General features: G+C 43.9%; 1 protein-coding gene and 1 non-coding gene across 2 annotated transcripts in view; one reads left to right on the top strand and one right to left on the bottom strand.

Moving 5' to 3' along the window:
- Positions 1-20,198, bottom strand: part of Sorcs3 (sortilin-related VPS10 domain containing receptor 3) — a 634,818-nt gene that overhangs the window by 363,620 nt on the left and 251,000 nt on the right. The window lies entirely within an intron of this gene.
- LOC120100433 (small nucleolar RNA SNORA17) lies at positions 12,921-13,051 on the top strand. Its single transcript, XR_005500189.1, has one exon. It is a non-coding gene; the product is annotated as a small nucleolar RNA SNORA17 (small nucleolar RNA).

Below are 20,198 nucleotides of genomic sequence, written 5' to 3'. Positions count from 1 at the left end.
GTGAGAACCCAGCAATGTAACACAAAGGGACCGTTCCTCTGATTCCCATTAGTATTCTTCTTGGCCCCCTATAAGCAGACCAGAAAGCAAGCCTGCAGAGCCTCCCAGCACCGCCATCTTCCAGCCTCTGTGCCAATAACTCATCGGCTCACTCCTCTCTGGTTTCCAGTCACTGCAGGACTGAATGGCTTCAATTCCAGCCCCCACAGAACTGTATTTCTCTGTGACCAGAAGCCTTTACTCAGCCACCCCTCCTCCTAGAATATTCTGCTCCTGCTCCTCCCCATTGCCTCCTACCCACCCATTCTTTCAGCTTTACACCCTAGAAGCTTTTCCAAGTGCTCAAGCAAACTAGTTTCATGCCTTATTCTAATATCTCCGAGCAGTCACAAACTGTGTGTAAAGTGCCACGCCATGTCCTCACACTGGTTTCAGTTTTCATTCAGTTATTCTTTATGTGCCTCTTTTGTCTCCCCAGCTGAGCCATACCTCCATGTAAAAGAGAGACCCTAGAATTGAATTAACTTTGCTGCGGTGCTTGGTGAGGTAATCTCTGTGTGCCTTGTTGAATGGAGGAATCTGGATCACTGAGATCACCCGAAGACTCCTGCAGAAATACTCCTCCTGGAATCCTTTCCTTGCCCACTAGTGCAGCTGAGCTTACAAGCCGGGAAGGTTAGAGCTGACATAGGCTGCTATCAGACTACATAGAAAGTTAGACCAAGAAGGTGGTGGGAAAACAGTGAGGAGAGAAGAAGGAGCCTGAAAGTGTCCACCATAGATGCGGGAAGAATATTTTTTCAGGAAGTCAACAGGTAAACATAGTCCCACCATTCTTTTATAAATTCTACATGTTAATTTAAATAAACAGTAAAATATCAAGTAGGTCCCACCTTATAAGCCATTTATCTCTCATGACTAGCTCTTTGGGGCTCTAACCCAGAATGTACTCCAAATCTACATTTAGGAATATGTGTGTATACATATATACACATATACATAAACACATATTCCTAAATGGAAATTTGAAGTCACTCTGGGTGTACATACATACACATAATTATATGATTCTATCATCTTTTTATGTTATTATATTACCATTAACAGTGTTGTGCAATAATCTATTGCATTAATTCCTTGTTTAAATACATTTTTGAGGAGTAGGATAATGAAGAAACCCACCTAATAAGCTTGTAGAATTTCTGCCAAGAGTAAAAGGATTCAGATAGACTTAGATGCCTTCATATGGGGATTCTCTAAACAAAAGTCCCTGAAACAAAAGTCTTTGCCTTTATTCCACTACATAAAGCCAAAAACCACACTAGCCTTATTAATAGAAAAACTTTAAAAAGTTTAAAAGAAATTAAAGCTGTCCTTCAACCCAAAAGATGCTCATTCTAACATTCTCACGGCTGTGGATTCACTGCACCTTTATTACCTGATACTTCAAGCCCCTTGGTTTTCAACTCTGTGAAGGTAGAGGCCTGGCTAAGCTACATTTCCTAGAGATGAGGTGCATGACAAGCCTTGCGCATAACCCAGCCGTCACAGGGAATACACGTAACTGCCCCATCTCTCCCCCCTTTACTACTCCGTTTGACAGTGGTGTCTTTGCTATCTAGCTACAGGTCATGTGACCTAAGAATAAGCTTCATAGAGGAAAGAATGGAGAACCAAAATGTTCACGGAATACAAAGGAGCACACAAACCCTCTCCAGGAAGTGAGCTGCTCAGCGTGTGCATGCTTCGATGTCTGCTTTCTTCATGCACATCACGTGAACCCCACGGCACATGTGGAGAGAAGTAGAAACAAATACAGACATAGTTTGTCGGTGATTCAGTCTATATTTGTGGATTAACTTTTGCGCCCTATGCCTCCACATCCCGGAAGCATTTGAAAAGATGAGGTCTAAGAGTGGACTCGGATCCTAACAAAACTGAAGCACAGAAAGATATGATTTTAAAGTCCCGCCGAGTACTTAAGACCATGTTGCTGCAGAGACCTCTGGGATATGCAAGAACATCCTGGACACATTCAAAGTGCTTCCCAGCCACTTGAGACACAGTGTATGAGCGCTGACAATACAAACTGAACCCTTCTGTCCTAGGATCTCTGTTGACAGGAACCTGATAAGGGCAAGCCTTACAGTTCTAAGACGCCGAGAAAAGAGAAAGTGTTGACACGAGAGGCAGTGTTCTACTTGGCTGTGGCCAGGAACATTCTTGAGGGGCTGAAAGTGACCCAGCATCCTTTGTACCCTCCTGACTGAAGGGCAAAGATCAGACTACCCTCTCTACACATAGCTGCATCTCTGTGTTTCCCCACACTTGTATTCTCCGGAGCGCTGTCAAATCACTCATGTGGGGATTTATTTCCAGGTCATCTGACCCCTACTAGTTCCAATGCAGCAGAGGTGGCAATATATGAAACAATACAGTCGTAAAAGACAAGAGGAGCAGCGTCACAGTCACAAGGCTGGTAGCAAGCATCCTTGGAGGGACATAAAATAGAGCAAATTGAGGGAGCTGTGTGGGACCAGACTATGGAGAAGTACACTTTTATGCCCAGTTACCCAGGGGAATTCAAAGGCTCACTTTGGAAATTGCCCACCCCTCCCTTCTACCAAGTGTTCCGGGATGTGTAAGACATATCCATATCACCCCACGGGGAGGTCATCTCATGTCCATACACAACAGGACCTTATTCCTTCTTCTCCAAGACCAAAGTTTTGTAGGCATCTCATGCACTAAGACCTCATTGTCTGGCCTAAATTTAATTTGTAATCCTCCTGCACCTATCTCAAAGCCGTCGGTGGTTTGCTGGAGTGGACTGGCTGCTTTCCTTCCCTTTACTGGCTGCTTTCCTTCCCTTTACTGGCTGCTACATCCCACAACCCTGCCTTTACTTGAATTTACTATGCTTAAAGGTCTCAGAGAACACACGGGTTTTTGCCTCATAAGTCCCAGATGGTAGATTGTTTCAGATCACTAGTTAGATCTTAGTTTTCATTTATCTGCTCCAGAGTAGCTCAAAAAGAGACGTTCCTTTAACAGTGAACGTGGAATGAAGAATGGATGGGATACCAAACTCTATGTTAAGCACCATACCCGTCTAGGGATCTAGCACACGTACAAGACTACAAACTCCTGGAACTCCTGGGCTAAATCCCCCTTTAAAATGCTCCATTTGTCTTGCCAAAGGGCATTGACAATCCTGACGTTGAAAGATTTCAAAAGAGATGCAAATACGTCTGTTAACGCAGGCCCTATCCCTCTCTGTGTCCTACCATGCTTCATCCATGCCTGATTCTCTAGACCCCTGCATTCTGTATTAAAGTCTATGTACTTTTGGATCTTTATAACTGACTTTATTAATTGTTCCACTCATCTTGGGTGCGCCAGTCCATGTCACATTTGTCTGCCTCAACAGGAAGGGTGAGTGTTAGGCCTTTGTTCACTCAGTTTAGATCTCAGTAACTAGCCACAGCGGTGAGGTCGGAAGAGACACAGAACTGTACAAGGAGAGAAGCCAGCCTCCTCTGTGCTGGTCAGTGGCACAGAGGGAAGGTGTGGTGGCTGGGTGCTGGCAGGAAAAGACCATGGGAACTTGGAAGAGGAATATTCAAATAGAACCCCTTTTGCACACCTCCCTCTAGGCTCCTTGGAGGGAAATTGGTGGGTCAGCCTAATCTGGATTCTTAAAAAATACCCCAGTTCCTGCCAGCGTCTTGAAAAGTTACTTAAAGGGACACAAAATAAGCTCACCAGTGAAAAACAAGCCGCCCCTCAGGGACACCAGACTCAGTTGGCTGTTCTGCTCTATATCCCTAAAGAATCAACCAAAAGGAACCATTTCTCTTAGTTCGGACTCCCCACTAAGCCTTTATGGTGCTAATAAATGAGCTGAAGTCTAAGGTATCGCCTTTAAAAATCCATATTTCAGCCTTTTCTTTATCATCCCTCCATTCCCAGTGAATCACTCCGTCTTCTCAGAGCCTTTGCGCAAAGGCACTTAATCTCCCCGTTTAATGACACCGTCTATGGAAGGAAGCCTCGGTGTCTCCCTTCACCAATAGCTAGATCAATCATGTGTCTCTAAGAAAATGAAGTCATAGCAAGCTGGGTTTTAACATTGCTGAGGGGGGTCATTAGGACCGCTGAGACTCCTCCTGCTGAAGGACTCTGATAGCTTGTGATTAATTAGTCTTCTTCCCGGAGCCTCTCTCTGCCTTTGCTGTCAAACCTACTCACCTCAATGCCAAGACTCTTGAGCTTCCTAGACCCCTTGGCAACACACATGAATGAAGTTCAGGAACCTTCCCCGTCCCCTGCTGCTCTCCTCTGGTATTTTAAAAAGTGACACTCCAACCATCTGTGTGGAGGGTTGACTGAGAAATTGGTTCAGTTATCCATAAGCTTAGAACGTGTGTCCTTCCTCCCCATGACTCCGTGATGGTGAGCTCCTGAGCACTGGGGTGCACTCTTCTTCAGTTCAGTGATCATCAACACTCTCTCTCTGAGGTAGACGAAGAGGTCAGCAGGGGAAACACCACGGTGAGTATGAGACATGGGGTTAGTGTTCCCCTTCCCTGTATAAATGCCCCCTAGCTTGTGTGACATCTGCAGAGTCCAAAGTCAGGCTGGGAATGGAGGATGCTTGCGGAGATTAAGATAGGAAAGGGGGTTGGGTAGCACAAACTTGGGAGGTTATTCAGGCACAGAGGAAATCACATGCACACTTTGGAAGTGGAAGTGGCTTCCTGGATATAGTTTAAGTGAGTGTTGAGTCAAATCCATAGACATACTTCTCAGGTCATCCTCAGCCAATCTCACCTCCCTCCTTTCCACTCCGGAGTCTTCATTTGTGAAGTGATGCTATAGAATTCTCCAGCCCTAGTCACTCTTGTTCCTTCCCCATCACAAGCAGGAAAGTCCTACTACTCATGGCTTTGCATTTTACAGCACCGAGGTAGGATTTCTCAATGAATCCAGATTTCATGACCCCAGATAATAAACCTGGGGTTTGAATGTCTAAACATTCAAACATTTAAACACTCTGAAGACTCTTGATTCCTAATTAAAAAAAAAGATACAATAACCATGTGGGCCTTGTCTAACCCATACACTAAGTTCTGTTGGATGAATAACTGGTGAGGGTATTTCTTTTGATAAGGAACTAGTCACACTTCTGATCATGTATCAAAGTCAGACCCTTCATCCCCTAATGAAACAAGAGAACCCAAATATTTCCTCTAGAATAATCCCATTCTAAAAGTTTGATCTTCAAATGGGTTAAAGGAAATATCAGTATATCAGCTGAATCAGGCAGATCTTTACCCAAAATCTGTTGCCTAAAGGAAATCCAGGTACTTCCCCTACTGTAGACAGTGTGGCAGATCAGTCTATGAAAGAACCCAACCTCAAATCAAGCCATTTATGCCAGATCGTAACAAAAGTAATCAAGTAGAGGCTAGGATCATACAGGACATAGATAGAGGGGACATTTATATTCATCTTATCACAAAAAACTATTAAAATCATAAAACTAAAGCACCATGCTATTGATCCTTACAACCAAGGATAACTGTTTCAAACCAACTCATGTAATCATCCAGATACTGGCTTTACACTTTTTGTCCTATTTTGTCTTTCTGTATATTTTCATAGTCCATCATCACAAATATAAACTCAGTCCCCTCACAAAGAAAATCTTTGTTTGAGGGCTAGCTAAATTAGTTATAGTTAAGTCACAAAATCCTTTAAGGAAAATCTACATGCTCACTATATACTCACTGAGCAGCTCATCATCTCTGACTTCACATCTCACTTAACAATTTACTTCTTGACCGGCGGATCCCGGACCGCAGCAGCTCTCTGCTCCCAAACCCCGTGGGAGAGAGACCTCACCGCGTGATCAAGTGGGCACTCCTGAGGCTGCAGAGCGGAGGAGACCACCAACACTGCCCACCCCTGCCCACATTCCTGGCCCAAGAGGCAACTGTATAAGGCCTCTGGGTTCCCGTAGGGGAGGGCCCGGGAGCGGCAGGACCCCTGCGCCTGAGACACTGCCGGAACCTGAAGGAAACAGACCGGATAAACAGTTCTCTGCACCCAAATCCCGTGGGAGGGAGAGCTGAACCTTCAGAGAGGCGGACACGCCTGGGAAACCAGAAGAGACTGCACTCTGTGCACATCCAGGCGCCAGAGGAAAACACCAAACGCCATCTGGAACCCTGGTGCACGGAGGCTCCCGGAAAGAGCGGCGCAGATCTTCCCGGTTGCTGCCACAGCGGAGAGGACTTAGGCAGTACCCCACGAGCAAACTTGAGCCTTGGAACTGCAGGTAGGACCAACTTTTCCCCTGCAAGAAACCTGCCTGGTGAACTCAGGACACACAGAGGCAAAATTCCTCTAAGGCCGGGCACTTCCTGTGTTTACCGGAAGTCCCACACCGGCGGATCCCGGACCGCAGCAGCTCTCTGCTCCCAAACCCCGTGGGAGAGAGACCTCACCGCCTGATCAGGTGGGCACTCCTGAGGCTGCAGAGCGGAGGAGACCACCAACACTGCCCACCCCTGCCCACATCCCTGGCCCAAGAGGCAACTGTATAAGGCCTCTGGGTTCCCGTAGGGGAGGGCCCGGGAGCGGCAGGACCCCTGCGCCTGAGACACTGCCGGAACCTGAAGGAAACAGACCGGATAAACAGTTCTCTGCAACCAAATCCCGTGGGAGGGAGAGCTGAACCTTCAGACAGGCGGACACGCCTGGGAAACCAGAAGAGACTGCACTCTGTGCACATCTAGGCGCCAGAGGAAAACACCAAACGTCATCTGAAACCCTGGTGCACGGAGGCTCCCGGAAGGAGCGGCACAGATTTTCCTGGTTGCTGCCACAGCGGAGAGGACTTAGGCAGTACCCCACGAGCAAACTTGAGCCTTGGAACCACAGGTAGGACCAACTTTTCCCCTGCAAGAAACCTGCCTGGTGAACTCAAGACACAGGCCCACAGGAACAGCTGAAGACCTGTAGAGAGGAAAAACTACACGCCCGAAAGCAGAACACTCTGTCCCCATAACTGGCTGAAAGAAAACAGGAAAACAGGTCTACAGCACTCCTGACACACAGGTTATAGGACAGTCTAGCCACTGTCAGAAATAGCAGAACAAAGTAACACTAGAGATAATCTGATGGCGAGAGGCAAGCGCAGGAACCCAAGCAACAGAAACCAAGACTACATGGCATCATCGGAGCCCAATTCTCCCACCAAAGCAAACACGGAATATCCAAACACACCAGAAAAGCAAGACCTAGTTTCAAAATCATATTTGATCATGATGCTGGAGGACTTCAAGAAAGACATAAAGAACTCCCTTAGAGAACAAGTAGAAGCCTACAGAGAGGAATCGCAAAAATCCCTGAAAGAATTCCAGGAAAACACAATCAAACAGTTGAAGGAATTAAAAATGGAAATAGAAGCAATCAAGAAAGAACACATGGAAACAACCCTGGACATAGAAAATCAAAAGAAAAGACAAGGAGCTGTAGATACAAGCTTCACCAACAGAATTCAAGAGATGGAAGAGAGAATCTCGGGAGCAGAAGATTCCATAGAAATCATTGACTCAACTGTCAAAGATAATGTAAAGCGGAAAAAGCTACTGGTCCAAAACATACAGGAAATGCAGGACTCAATGAGAAGATCAAACCTAAGGATAATAGGTATAGAAGAGAGTGAAGACTCCCAGCTCAAAGGACCAGTAAATATCTTCAACAAAATCATAGAAGAAAACTTCCCTAACCTAAAAAAAGAGATACCCATAGGCATACAAGAAGCCTACAGAACTCCAAATAGATTGGACCAGAAAAGAAACACCTCCCGTCACATAATTGTCAAAACACCAAACGCACAAAATAAAGAAAGAATATTAAAAGCAGTAAGGGAAAAAGGTCAAGTAACATATAAAGGCAGACCTATCAGAATCACACCAGACTTTTCGCCAGAAACTATGAAGGCCAGAAGATCCTGGACAGATGTCATACAGACCCTAAGAGAACACAAATGCCAGCCCAGGTTACTGTATCCTGCAAAACTCTCAATTAACATAGATGGAGAAACCAAGATATTCCATGACAAAACCAAATTTACACAATATCTTTCTACAAGTCCAGCACTACAAAGGATAATAAAGGGTAAAGCCCAACATAAGGAGGCAAGCTATACCCTAGAAGCAAGAAACTAATCATCTTGGCAACAAAACAAAGAGAATGAAAGCACACAAACATAACCTCACTTCCAAATATGAATATAACGGGAAGCAATAATCACTATTCCTTAATATCTCTCAATATCAATGGCCTCAACTCCCCAATAAAAAGACATAGATTAACAAACTGGATACGCAACGAGGACCCTGCATTCTGCTGCCTACAGGAAACACACCTCAGAGACAAAGACAGACATTACCTCAGAGTGAAAGGCTGGAAAACAATTTTCCAAGCAAATGGTCAGAAGAAGCAAGCTGGAGTAGCCATTCTAATATCAAATAAAATCAATTTTCAACTAAAAGTCATCAAAAAAGATAAGGAAGGACACTTCATATTCATCAAAGGAAAAATCCACCAAGATGAACTCTCAATCCTAAATATCTATGCCCCAAATACAAGGGCACCTACATATGTAAAAGAAACCTTACTAAAGCTCAAAACACACATTGCACCTCACACAATAATAGTGGGAGATTTCAACACCCCACTCTCCTCAATGGACAGATCATGGAAACAGAAATTAAACAGAGATGTAGACAGACTAAGAGAAGTCATGAGCCAAATGGACTTAACGGATATTTATAGAACATTCTATCCTAAAGCAAAAGGATATACCTTCTTCTCAGCTCCTCATGGTACTTTCTCCAAAATTGACCATATAGTTGGTCAAAAAACGGGCCTCAACAGGTACAGAAAGATAGAAATAATCCCATGCGTGCTATCGGACCACCACGGCCTAAAACTGGTCTTCAATAACAATAAGGGAAGAATGCCCACATATACGTGGAAATTGAACAATGCTCTACTCAATGATAACCTGGTCAAGGAAGAAATAAAGAAAGAAATTAAAAACTTTTTAGAATTTAATGAAAATGAAGGTACAACATACCCAAACTTATGGGACACAATGAAAGCTGTGCTAAGAGGAAAACTCATAGCGCTGAGTGCCTGCAGAAAGAAACAGGAAAGAGCATATGTCAGCAGCTTGACAGCACACCTAAAAGCTCTAGAACAAAAAGAAGCAAATACACCCAGGAGGAGTAGAAGGCAGGAAATAATCAAACTCAGAGCTGAAATCAACCAAGTAGAAACAAAAAGGACCATAGAAAGAATCAACAGAACCAAAAGTTGGTTCTTTGAGAAAATCAACAAGATAGATAAACCCTTAGCCAGACTAACGAGAGGACACAGAGAGTGCGTCCAAATTAACAAAATCAGAAATGAAAAGGGAGACATAACTACAGATTCAGAGGAAATTCAAAAAATCATCAGATCTTACTATAAAAACCTATATTCAAAAAAACTTGAAAATCTTCAGGAAATGGACAATTTCCTAGACAGATACCAGGTATCGAAGTTAAATCAGGAACAGATAAACCAGTTAAACAACCCCATAACTCCTAAGGAAATAGAAGCACTCATTAAAGGTCTCCCAACCAAAAAGAGCCCAAGTCCAGACGGGTTTAGTGCAGAATTCTATCAAACCTTCATAGAAGACCTTATACCAATATTATCCAAACTATTCCACAAAATTGAAACAGATGGAGCCCTACCGAATTCCTTCTATGAAGCCACAATTACTCTTATACCTAAACCACACAAAGACCCAACAAAGAAAGAGAACTTCAGACCAATTTCCCTTATGAATATCGACGCAAAAATACTCAATAAAATTCTGGCAAACCGAATTCAAGAGCACATCAAAACAATCATCCACCATGATCAAGTAGGCTTCATCCCAGGCATGCAGGGATGGTTTAATATAAGGAAAACCATCAACGTGATCCATCATATAAACAAACTGAAAGAACAGAACCACATGATCATTTCATTAGATGCTGAGAAAGCATTTGACAAAATTCAACACCCCTTCATGATAAAAGTCCTGGAAAGAATAGGTATTCAAGGCCCATACCTAAACATAGTAAAAGCCATATACAGCAAACCAGTTGCTAACATTAAACTAAATGGAGAGAAACTTGAAGCAATCCCACTAAAATCAGGGACTAGACAAGGCTGCCCACTCTCTCCCTACTTATTCAATATAGTTCTTGAAGTTCTAGCCAGAGCAATCAGACAACAAAAGGAGATCAAGGGGATACAGATCGGAAAAGAAGAGGTCAAAATATCACTATTTGCAGACGACATGATAGTATATTTAAGTGATCCCAAAAGTTCCACCAGAGAACTACTAAAGCTGATAAACAACTTCAGCAAAGTGGCTGGGTATAAAATTAACTCAAATAAATCAGTTGCCTTCCTCTATACAAAAGAGAAACAAGCCGAGAAAGAAATTAGGGAAACGACACCCTTCATAATAGACCCAAATAATATAAAGTACCTCGGTGTGACTTTAACCAAGCAAGTAAAAGATCTGTACAATAAGAACTTCAAGACACTGAGGAAAGAAATTGAAGAAGACCTCAGAAGATGGAAAGATCTCCCATGCTCATGGATTGGCAGGATTAATATAGTAAAAATGGCCATTTTACCAAAAGCAATCTACAGATTCAATGCAATCCCCATCAAAATACCAATCCAATTCTTCAAAGAGTTAGACAGAACAATTTGCAAATTCATCTGGAATAACAAAAAACCCAGGATAGCTAAAGCTATCCTCAACAATAAGAGGACTTCAGGGGGAATCACTATCCCTGAACTCAAGCAGTATTACAGAGCAATAGTGATAAAAACTGCATGGTATTGGTACAGAGACAGACAGATAGACCAATGGAATAGAATTGAAGACCCAGAAATGAACCCACACACCTATGGTCACTTGATTTTTGACAAAGGAGCCAAAACCATCCAATGGAAAAAAGATAGCATTTTCAGCAAATGGTGCTGGTTCAACTGGAGGGCAACATGCAGAAGAATGCAGATCGATCCATGCTTATCACCCTGTACAAAGCTTAAGTCCAAGTGGATCAAGGACCTCCACATCAAACCAGACACACTCAAACTAATAGAAGAAAAACTAGGGAAGCATCTGGAACACATGGGCACTGGAAAAAATTTCCTGAACAAAACACCAATGGCTTATGCTCTAAGATCAAGAATCGACAAATGGGATCTCATAAAACTGCAAAGCTTCTGTAAGGCAAAGGACACTGTGGTTAGGACAAAACGACAACCAACAGATTGGGAAAAGATCTTTACCAATCCTATAACAGATAGAGGCCTTATATCCAAAATATACAAAGAACTCAAGATGTTAGACCGCAGGGAAACAAATAACCCTATTAAAAAATGGGGTTCAGAGCTGAACAAAGAATTCACAGCTGAGGAATGCCGTATGGCTGAGAAACACCTAAAGAAATGTTCAACATCTTTAGTCATAAGGGAAATGCAAATCAAAACAACCCTGAGATTTCACCTCACACCAGTGAGAATGGCTAAGATCAAAAACTCAGGTGACAGCAGATGCTGGCGAGGATGTGGAGAAAGAGGAACACTCCTCCATTGTTGGTGGGATTGCAGACTGGTAAAACCATTCTGGAAATCAGTCTGGAGGTTCCTCAGAAAATTGGACATTGAACTGCCTGAGGATCCAGCCATACCTCTCTTGGGCATATACCCAAAAGATGCCTCAACATATAAAAGAGACACGTGCTCCACTATGTTCATCGCAGCCTTATTTATAATAGCCAGAAACTGGAAAGAACCCAGATGCCCTTCAACAGAGGAATGGATACAGAAAATGTGGTACATCTACACAATGGAATATTACTCAGCTATCAAAAACAACGAGTTTATGAAATTCGTAGGCAAATGGTTGGAACTGGAAAATATCATCCTGAGTGAGCTAACCCACTCACAGAAAGACATACATGGTATGCACTCATTGATAAGTGGCTATTAGCCCAAATGCTTGAATTACCCTAGATCCCTAGAACAAAGGAAACTCAAGACGGATGATCAAAATGTGAATGCTTCACTCCTTCTTTAAATGAGGAAAAAGAATACCCTTGGCAGGGAAGGGAGAGGCAAAGATTAAAACAGAGACTGAAGGAACACCCATTCAGAGCCTGCCCCACAGGTGGCCCATACATATACAGCCACCCAATTAGACAAGATGGATGAAGCAAAGAAGTGCAGACCGACAGGAGCCGGATGTAGATCGCTCCTGAGAGACACAGCCAGAATACAGCAAATACAGAGGCGAATGCCAGCAGCAAACCACTGAACTGAGAATAGGTCCCCCGTTGAAGGAATCAGAGAAAGAACTGGAAGAGCTTAAAGGTGCTCGAGACCCCAAAAGTACAACAATGTCAAGCAACCAGAGCTTCCAGGGACTAAGCCACTACCTAAAGACTATACATGGACTGACCCTGGACTCTGTCCCCATAGGTAGCAATGAATATCCTAGTAAGAGCACCAGTGGAAGGGGAAGCCCTGGGTCCTGCTAAGACTGAACCCCCAGTGAACTAGACTATGCGGGGAGTGTGGCAATGGGGGGAGGTTTGGGAGGGGAACACCCACAAGGAAGGGGAGGGGGGAGGGTGATGTCTGTCCGGAAACCGGGAAAGGGAATAACACTTGAAATGTATATAAGAAATACTCAAGATAATAAAAAAAAAAAAACAAAACAAAACAAAAAAAAAACAAAAAAAACAAAACAAAACAAAAAAAAAAAAAAAAAACAATTTACTTCTTCTGCCCCTAGAGGCCTTGCAGGTGTGGCTGCTGTGTCACATGGGTGTCAGTAGGTGGCAGAGTGGAAAGAAGCTATGTCTAAGCTCAGGGTTCTGACCTAACATTCCCTGAAAAAAGAGATCCTGAGATCACCTCCAGTCCGGCACCACAGGTCTCAGACAAGAAGCTATCCTGAGTTGACCACCAGTCCAGAGGTGCACAGTCTGGGAGTGGGGGGCAGACCATGCCTGAGATGATACTTGCCCCATGCCATAATATATGAGCACTGCATAGAACTCCTCCTGAGACAATCCCAACACTCAGAGACCCTGGGCACCACTATGAGGAGCAAGTAAGTGGTGGAGAAATGGAAGAGAGAGAGAGAGAAAGAGAAGGATGTGGGCACAATGAAGAAAGGCAGAACTCGAGACTCTAGGGTAGTGAGGAAGTCTAATGTAACTGCTAACCTCAGACCATGGTGGGGTCTTGTCCTCTGCTGCCACTGGGGACCTCTAACCCTGCAGTAATTGGGTTTTCTTACTACCAAAGGCCAGGCAGATGTCCCTACTCTGGGCTACCAACCTGGGAACATGCTGATATCTGAGGGCTGTGCAGACTGGCCCTATCCCTCACCCAGGCATCCTGGAAGAGCTGATCCTCTGGGTATGAGAACAAGAGCACTGACTCTGCCCTTAGCCAGCTCTAGTACTCAATAGAGCCACCCTGACTGTTGTAGGAGTTGCAGGAAAGCCAACCCCAAGGACAGGAGTATGGGGGAGCTAGCTGTACCATTTGTCTCCAGTGTGGTGGTATGGACTACAGTGAGATACCCTTCTCCCCCCTACTCACCCCCCTCTACTCACCAGTGGCAGGTAGGAGATCTGGTCCTGGGGTCATGAGATCAAGAGAGCTGACCCTACACCTCACCAACTGCAGCACCCCAGAAAGTGGGCACTGCACCTTGCCTGAGCATCACACTAGAGCTGATCCTGGTGCCTGGGCTACTGGAAAGCTATCCCTAAGGGCATGAGAATGGGAGAGCTGGCCCCATCATTTGTCTGCCAGGCAGTGACATGGTCCAAGGAGACAGGCCCTTTCCCCTCACCTCTTGCCACCTACAGCAGGTAGGAGCACTGGCTTTAAGGTCTGGGAGAGCTGGCCCTGCACCTCTCCTGGATATGGGGATTGCAGGCGAACTGGTCTGGAGGGCATAAGAGCAGAAGACCAGGTATCCCAGATACCTCTCAGGCCAAATCCAGAGCTTTTAATTGACCGACCCCATAGATGAACCGATGGAGTGCACTGAGTGGCCAGTCCTACAGATGCAAAACTACAGGATCTCCATGACACAGGACCACCAGAGGATATTTGAGAGGAGTCCCAGTGAGGTTCCAGTATTTATAGAGTCGCATTAGCCAGAGGCCCCCACCAGACCAACAAGTCAGTGCAATGAACATTTGCAAGCAAAGAAGCGTGGACAAGATTATGACACAGCACAGCTTCCGTGTTCAACAGTGAGGTTTTTTTTTTCTGTCCCACTGTTGCAGGAGGAGGTTGTAAGGGTGGAGGGAAGGTTCGAGGGAAGGGAAATATGAGTATAATTGTGGTGCATGATGTGGAATTCACAAAGAACCAACAAGAAGGTTTTTGTTAAAAGAGTTTACTTTTCTAGTGGAGAGTGAAGATGCTAAGTCATTCAAACCACATCATAACCAGGTGTATTCTTTTTAAGATGGTGTGTGTGCATGTGTGCATACCTGTGTGTGTGTGCATACGTGTGTGTGTGTGTGTCCTGTGTGTTTGTATTTGTGTGTGTGTCCTGTGTGTGTTTGTTTGTGTTTGTGTGTGTGTCCTGTGTGTGTGAGTGTGTGTGTGTGTCCTGTGTGTTTGTATTTGTGTGTGTGTCCAGTGTGTGTTTGTTTGTGTTTGTGTGTGTCCTGTGTGTTTGTATGCGTGTGTGTGAGTGTGTGTGTGTCCTGTGTGTTTGTATTTGTGTGTGTGAGTGTGTCCTGTGTGTGTGTGAGTGTGTGTGTGTCCTGTGTGTTTGTATTTGTGTGTGTGTCCTGTGTGTGTTTGTTTGTGTTTGTGTGTGTGTCCTGTGTGTTTGTATGTGTGTGTGTGAGTGTGTGTGTGTCCTGTGTGTTTGTATTTGTGTGTGTGAGTGTGTGTGTGTGTCCTGTGTGTGTTTGTTTGTGTTTGTGTGTGTGTCCTGTGTGTATTTGTTTGTATTTGTGTGTGTGTGTCCTGTGTGTATTTGTTTGTATTTGTGTGTGTGTCCTGTGTGTTTGTATGTGTGTGTGAGTGTGTGTGTGTGTCCTGTGTGTGTTTGTTTGTGTTTGTGTGTGTCCTGTGTGTGTGTGTCCTGTGTGTGTGTGTGTGTGTGTGTGTGTCCTGTGTGTTTGCACGCATTTTGAGTTGGCCACGTGCAGGTGTACATGCTAGCTTGCTCTTCACGTTGTTTACTGAATGAGAGAATTCAGCGACTCTGAGGATCCTCAGTCCCTGGTCTGCTCTGCCTCCTCATCACAGGATTACAGGTGAACTGTCCCACCCAGCCACATTTATATGTCAGTTCTGGGGATCAAAACTCCAGTCCACACTGACTACATACATGTGTGAGTTTGGCTACATGCGTGTGTGTGCACATGGCCCTCAGAAGCCGTAAGATCCTCCTAGAACTGAAGTTACAGGTGGTTATGAGCTGTCAAAAGCAGATGAGTTGAATCAAATTCAAGTCCTCTGCAAAAAAAAAAACCACTCAGACTCAGACTCCACCTCTGTACCATTTCCAGCCTCTCGGGTGAATTCTTAAAAGTATCATTGCCTTTGTTTGACTAGAATGAAAAACTGAGCCCAGAATATAAAGTGACATAGCTGTAGTCACATGGCCACTGGGGACGGAGCTGGCTATAGCAGCCACAACCGATGCCATGCCACATCCCATGGCCTTTCTTTTCCGCTCTGCTATTCCTGCTTAGTGTTTGAGGCAAACTATTACACGGTCTACCAGTCATCAGTAGAACCGAGCCTCGGTCTTTATAGCTGCCAATATGCGTACATGGGAAAACGAACACTGCCCACCGTGCCACACTTAACATGACGTCTTTACTTTTTCATCTATTAAAAAAAAAAAAAGAATGCTCTCTAATCAAGAGGAAAGGCTGAGATTCCACATGTGTGATACAGCATCCCTCCAAAGCTTGGTCTTGACAAGTGAGTATTTCCATTTAAATGTTCCATCAATTCAATCAAAATGTTAATGTTCTGATTACAAAGTATTTCACTATGCATTAATTTCCTTCCCACAGATTTTCCCCCAAAGCAAAGTACTGACCTGGTATGCACAAGTGGGCGGGTCATTTTGATTGAAAGAGGACATTTGTGTACTATGATGCTACAGTAATTGATCATAGCAATATTTCGGGAGATTAAGCTACGATCTAAGTGCAGCCACTCATATTTGTCTTATTGTACTGTGCACAGAGCCCCTGCACAGCTGCTAAACCCCTATGTGTCTGCAGTAAGCAGGGGAACCAGCAAACGAGCAGCTGTCGGTTTAAATCTATATTAACTGTGTTTTTAGCGGGGCTGTTGAGCAGTGTCAGTCTCTTCTCATCTTTTGCTGCATAAATGATGCTGGAGTCATGGCAAATAAATAATCATAGTTTCAACTTCAAGGCATTATCTCCCAGGCTTCAGAGATTATGTATTTTAACAAGGCAGATACACAGAGCATCTCAGGAATTTTGAAATATTAATCTCCGTCTCCCCTGGATATGGAGTGACAAACATGCGGTTTTGAAATCCAATTGTGACTCACATCATAACATTCCCACCGCAAAATGGATAGCTGGTGAGGAAGGATCAGCTTCTCTGTAATGACCCCATCAGCACGCTCTACCTCTACGCTTATCCGTATTCTAATATCACAGAGCAAAGTAGGCCAGGCTGGAAGAAGCAGGTTCCTAATATGATGCTGGAGAATGTGCTTGGAATGCTCTGACAAATGTCCCTTGCCTATGGGGAGGGGTACCAGAGGCACTGGTGTGGACAGCAATGAGCACAGAATAGGATGCGAGAACTATCTCGGAAGCCTCCGACGCAAAGATGCTTCTCGCAACTCCTTTGGTTTTAAACTAAAGCAGAAACGTGTGGTGCTATAAGGAATTGAAGGCACAGCCCAGTGATAAGATTAAACTCAGTCTCACACGTGGCTGTCAATGCCAGACAGATTGGCTGACAAACTGACTGACTTACTGATCTTGCCTGCTTGAGACGGAACCCAGCAAGTTCTCTGCCACTGAGCTTCAGCCGCAGGCCATGACTAGAAGAGATTAAAAAAAAAGGCAAAAGTGGAGAACACAGGGCAGCCACATGGAAAGGGGAGTGGTGTGTGGTCAAGAGCAGAAAACTGAGAAGGAAGGTACATTTTGCTGACTGATACTCTTTCTGTGCTGCTATAGGAAAACACAACGGAAATTTGCATTGTTGAATCTTAAAGGTCTGTTACAAATCCCCACTGACTGTTGTTTTAGTCACTGGTTCATTTATGCTTCACATGCCATTAAGTATCAAAAATAAGGCTTACCCCAAGGTGGAAGGTAAATCTATATTGATGAAGAAACCATCCACTTCAGACACAAGACCCAGAGAGCCCTGAGGTTCCATGAAGGGCACCATGAAAGCTTCTAAAAGAGGAAAACAACCAACGGTCCAACCTAGCTATGATATCTATGGACCTCAACCATGACCAGCACAGCACTATAACCTTAAGCAGACCACCATGGTACACACACCTCGGCAGTAACCAATGGGTCAGTAATTGGACTTAAGATCTGCTCGACAAGAGGAAAATCACATCTGCTACTTGAAACCCAACCCAGAATTGATTAAGAAATGTATCTTGGAGGAGAATTTACAAATATCACTTTACTAAACCAGCATAAATCCTAATTATATTTTAAATATTTGTGCCCTTATACTCACAAATAAGTGTAGCCCTTCCCTCTCATCGAGGAAAACCGCTGTTGCAACAGAGGAAGATCATTATAGAAAGCAACAGCTAACCACGATGGGGAGCGGTGGAGCCCAGCTCCAATAGATATACCCATAAAGGATCTCCTTACCTAAAGCTCAAGGAACACTGAGGGGGAAGGGGCAGGAAGACTAGGAGCCAGAGGACCAAGGAGTTTGCTCTGAGACTGTGGATCTTAGTAAATTCATAAATGACATGCACCCATGACTGAGTAAACATGGGCTGAGCAAGGACAGCAGCAGTGTCCTGCTAACGTGGACAGGGAGAAGAGCATGAGGCCTCAACCATATAAAGAACGACAGGCAAGTAAAGCACGCGGAGAGTGGGGGAAGAGCACCCCAATGGGTAATCCAATCCCAAATGGTAAGCCCTGAAATATACATGCAAGCAAGAGTATACAGACTGAACAGGTTCTACTGAGGGTGCTCACAGGGCCAGAGAATAAGTCACCTACAAAAGAGTATTAGAAGATGTGGCTCAGGGTATGGATTCTCAGACAGAGACATGTTTCTGGATCAACATTATTGGTCCAGTCTGTCATCAAATATATGTAATATATGAGATGCACATGTAATGTATGTAATCTATATAATCCTGGAATCCTTGAAGGGCAGAGTGCTTAACTCTGATGCAAGAAGTCAGAAAAATTCGAAGTGCAAAGAAAGGGACTTTAGACCCCTGCATTTGAACGTGGAGGGAGGAACCAAGATTCAAGGGGTAACAGCAGAAGACAGAAAGACAGGAAAAAACCATCCCCTAGAGCTACTTGTTTATCCCAATCAGACTTATGCCAGACTCTGACCCTACGGAACTGAAATACAGTAACACTGTGCTACGTTAACCAATAAAGTTGTGGTAATTTTTCAGAGCATTAATTGAAAACTGAAATACACCCTATCCTGAGTCCCTAAGCGTGTTACCAAAATGCCCGCTAGTGTATAGGAAGTCTCCAAAAAGCCCCAGTAAATGCTTCCTAGAACTCATCTGTCCTTCAGGAGCACAAGCTTAGATGATACAGATAATAAGTAGAGGCTGCATCTCACAAGGTTCCCAGACAGCCACCACACTCAGCGTAAGCTCTTCTGAGAAACACATGCAGGTGATGCCTGTGGTGGGAGTATATGGGAGCTCTGCTCCCGAGCATGCCTGACAGGCTGTGCCTCTGACTCACTATGGTAAAACTCTCCATGTTTAGCAACACATAATACATTCCCCCAAACCTACATCAATAATGATGCTGTAAGCTTATGTATTAACATTTCAACTACATAATTTTATTCATTATTTTCAAGCAAGTATTATATCATGTCTTGTTTATTCTAAATGCTGCAAAGTCATGTAACTTGTCATATATCATTTCAACACACAAAATAAATTACTTAACCCTACTTGGAAATGTCCTCTTACAAACATATTTTAATGAATAAAATCTGGAATAACAAAAAACCCAGGATAGCTAAAATTATCCTCAACAATAAAAGGACTTCAGGGGAAATCACTATCCCTGAACTCAAGCAGTATTACAGAGCAATAGTGATAAAAACTGAATGGTATTGGTACAGAGACAGACAGATAGACCAATGGAACAGAATTGAAGACCCAGAAATGAACCCACACACCTATGGGCACTTGATTTTTGACAAAGGAGCCAAAACCATCAAATGGAAAAAAGATAGCATTTTCAGCAAATGGTGCTGGTTCAACTGGAGGTCAGCATGTAGAAGAATGCAGATCGATCCATGCTTATCACCCTGCACAAAGCTTAAGTCCAAGTGGATCAAGGACCTCCACATCAAACCAGATATACTCAAACTAATAGAAGAAAAACTAGGGCAGCATCTCAAACACATGGGCACTGGAAAAAATTTCCTGAACAAGACACCAATGGCTTATGCTCTAAGATCAAGAATCGACAAATGGGATCTCATAAAACTGCAAAGCTTCTGTAAGGCAAAGGACACTGTGGTTAGGACAAAATGGCAACCAACAGATTGGGAAAAGATCTTTACCAATCCTACAACAGATAGAGGGCTTATATGCAAAATATACAAAGAACTCAAGAAGTTAGACTGCAGGGAGACAAATAACCCTATTAAAAAATGGGGTACAGAACTAAACAAAGAATTCTCAGTTGAGGAATATCGAATGGCTGAGAAACACCTAAAGAAATGTTCAACATCTTTAGTCATAAGGGAAATGCAAATCAAAACAACCCTGAGATTTCACCTCACACCAGTGAGAATGACTAAGATCAAAAACTCAG

Source organism: Rattus norvegicus, chromosome 1 (genome assembly GCF_036323735.1).
Source record: "Rattus norvegicus strain BN/NHsdMcwi chromosome 1, GRCr8, whole genome shotgun sequence".
Lineage (NCBI taxonomy): Eukaryota > Metazoa > Chordata > Mammalia > Rodentia > Muridae > Rattus > Rattus norvegicus.
This window is presented reverse-complemented; position numbering and strand designations above follow the sequence as displayed.